The 3,610-nt window shown below is 39.8% G+C and overlaps 1 long non-coding RNA gene across 3 annotated transcripts in view; it reads left to right on the plus strand.

The window, feature by feature from the left end:
- Window positions 1-836: 836 nt before the first annotated feature.
- Window positions 837-3,610, plus strand: part of LOC106065252 (uncharacterized) — a 5,394-nt gene continuing 2,620 nt past the window's right edge. Inside the window, exons 1-2 of one of the 3 annotated variants that reach the window (XR_008780426.1) lie at window positions 837-859; window positions 3,038-3,105. This is a non-coding gene — a long non-coding RNA (uncharacterized LOC106065252). Of the gene's footprint in view, window positions 860-1,521; window positions 1,679-3,037; window positions 3,106-3,610 lie in introns of those variants that run through there. The other 2 variants (XR_008780424.1, XR_008780425.1) reach the window with 2 other exon arrangements.

A 3,610-nucleotide genomic window follows, 5' to 3' on the forward strand; every position in this document is an offset into this window, starting at 1 on the left:
GAAATGCATCAGCTTGGAACCTTTTCAGGCGGAAAGATTAATTTCATTCATGCCGGTGTAGAAAGTTTTCAATGACCTGCAGTTTCAAACTTTAAAAAACATTCGAAATTATTTTGGTTCTAGAGGAGAAAAGTATTTTCCCCAACACACACACCACATACACACACCACACACACCACCCCACACAACACGCACGAACCACACCACACGCATACCACACATATACCACACACACACCTCCACACACACCACACATACATATCACACACCACATACCACCACACAAGCAACACGCACGCTTACATCACCACACACAACGCGCGCACACACACCACATACACACAACACGCACGCACCAGACCAAACACACACACCACATACACACAACAAGCACGCACCACACACACCACACATACACAACACGCACTCACCACACACACACACACACACACAACACGCACACACCACACCAAACATACACACACGCACATACCAAACACACACACACCACACATAACACGCACACCACACACACAACACGCCACACACCACCACACACCACTACACACCACCACCCGCCACACACAACAAGCACGCACCACACACACACAAAGTGCGATAAACAATGCACCATAATCCTTCCCCAATTTTACGCGATTATGACGTGTGCTGCGTAGCCTGTAGTGAAGTAGCTACGCCCCTGTTTCCTCGGCAGTTACATTCAAATTTCACTCAACAAAAGGGAACTAATTCGAATTTTGTTTCACATTAGTTAAACATCTTAATCACAGAATATTATAGGATAAAAAAATTCATAGTGTTCTTAGTCCCTGGCATACAACATTAAATATTTGTTAAGGTAAATACGGTATGTTTAAGTATATTCAAATTAAAGTAACCATATTTTGCATAAGCTTTTAGTTCTATAAAAATGTTCCACACTTTATACCCTTCATATCTAGCTAGGCCTACCACAAAATATAAAACTTGACTTTAGATTTAACTGAACCACAACAGATGGTCAGTATGAAATTGAATTACCAACAGTAAACGCTGACAGCAAACTTTTAAATGCATTAAATTAATAACACTCGGACTATATATATATATATATATTATAGCTTATTAAGCGCTACTTTCATGCTTATAGCATGCTCAGAGCGCTTTGGTCCAATCTCATTTGTGGACCAGTGGGGGGGGGGGGGGAGGGTATCTAGGAGTATCTTGGTTTTCCGTGCTGCCTTTAGTCGCTCAGTAAACGCAACTCTGCCCGAGTCCACACACTGGACGGTCGGGTGTCGAACCTCGAGCCCCCCTCTAGGCAGCCAAGACAAGCCAAGCTCAAGCGCACTTAGCCTCTCGACCACGCTTCCCATGTATAACCTAAAACAAATTGTAGCCTCCAGGATCCAAAAACAAACAAGAAACTGTAGCACGCCCCTGAGTTAGTTTCTTAGTCCGTTCAACTATTGGGACCAACTCTGACTTTTTCGGAAATTTCCTATCAAATAAAGTCTTGGTACTATGGAACTGATAAGCAAAAAGGCCAACTTCTGAACGAAGGGCAGATAATGTGTCTTGACACCTGCCTCAAGGCTAGAGTTCGACATAAATACATCCGCTGAGTGTAGCAGACGATACCGACACATTGATCTGGTCCCCAGGTGAGACTTAGAATGTAAATAAGACTTCTTGTTGTTCACCTTTTTCTTGCTCAAAATTTCAAACTTGATTGTCTGTCTTTAGTAACAATAAATGTTACACTTGATGTGGTGGGGACGTAATTGGTGAGACTAGAGTGTATTATATCTTATCTTATATAAAACAGACGTTACTTCAAAAAAGAAGATGATTACTTCCTACGAGTCATGTATTCTGTCATGCAATACAGCACTGTTTCCCAAACTTTTTTCTTTAGCGGAACACTTCGCACATTCTGAATATTTAGCGGAACACTTCGCACATTCTGAATATTTAGCGGAACACTTCGCACATTCTGAATATTTAGCGGAACACTTCACACATTCTGAATATTTAGCGGAACACTTCGCACATTCTGAATATTTAGCGGGACACTTCGCACATTCTGAATATTTAGCGGAACACTTCACACATTCTGAATATTTAGCGGGACACTTCGCACATTCTGAATATTTAGCGGAACACTTCGCACATTCTGAATATTTAGCGGAACACTTCGCACATTCTGAATATTTAGCGGAACACTTCGCACATTCTGAATATTTAGCGGAACACTTCGCAAATTCTAAATATTTAGTGGAACACTTCGCACATTCTGAATATTTAGCGGAACGCTTTGAATTTTTTTCTTTAAAAGCGATAAATTCACATGGTGGTCTACTAGTTATTATTCCAGTGGTTCTCGGAACATCTAATTGAATAGTCCTTAAAAAAACTAGACAAGATTAATCTACTACGCTCTTGCGCACGCTCCATTAGCTTCCCGTGAAAGCGAGAATCGATTACAAGGTCGCCACACTTTGTCATCAGTGTAAATATAACAATGAGATGCCCTTGTACCTTAGCGAACTGATTACTCCATATGTCCCCCAGAGACCCCTGCGCTCAATGGACCCAACGCTTTTAGTGGTGCCACGTTTCTCCCTCAAAAGCTACGGTCTGCGGGCTTTTTCAGTTCACGGACCAAAGGTTTGGAACTCACTCCCCAGTGATCTCAGACAGACAACATGCTATACCACTTTTAAGAAGAACATTAAGACCTATCTGTTTAAAACTTTTTTAGATTAACTGTCATTTTAGCTGTCGTGTTTGTGTTTGTAATGTTATTACAGCACCTTGAGCCTACATTTTGTTGTTAACAGCGCTTTATAAATAAAATTATTATTATTATTATTATTATTATTATTATTATTCAGGACTCGCGGAATACTAGGGTTCTACAGAACAATATAGCATGACTACATGCATTACGCGTAGGACATAAACATCTTCTTTTTTTGAAGTAAAGTCTGAACTTTATAAGTTCTTTTTTTTTCTGACCTGAACTATTTTGCAGATTTCAAGTCAAAATGAAGGTGATTCTCTTGTTAGTTCTGCTGGCATCATGTTACTCATTTCATGATGGTAGGTTGTCTAGCCACTTAGCCATTGAAATTCTTCTTGTTCTTAAATGTTTGCCTGCTTGTTTCTGTTCATTCTAAGTCAAAAAGATGGAGATAAAAAATGTGTGAGAGAGTAAGAAGAAAGTGGGGGAAAATGCAAAATACATGTGAGAGAATCTGTGTCAGATGCAGAGAGAGAGAGAGAGAAAGAAAGAGAGAAAAAGAAAGAGAGAGAGAAAGAAAGAGAGAAAGAAAGAGAAAAAGAAAGAGAGAGAGAAAGATAGAGAGAGAAAGAGAGAGAAAGAAAGAGAGAGAGAAAGAGAGAAAAAGAAAGAGAGAGAGAAAGTAAGAGAGAGAAAGAAAGAGAGTGAGAAAGTAAGAGAGAGAGAAAGAAAGAGAGAAAAAGAAAGAGAGAGAGAAAAAAAGAGAGAAAAAGAAAGAGAGAGAGAAAGTAAGAGAGAGAAAGAAAGAGAGTGAGAAAGTAAGAGAGAGAGAAAGAAAGAGAGAAAGAAAGAGAGAGAAAGAGA

This window comes from Biomphalaria glabrata, chromosome 11, assembly GCF_947242115.1.
Source record: "Biomphalaria glabrata chromosome 11, xgBioGlab47.1, whole genome shotgun sequence".
Taxonomy (NCBI): Eukaryota; Metazoa; Mollusca; class Gastropoda; family Planorbidae; genus Biomphalaria; species Biomphalaria glabrata.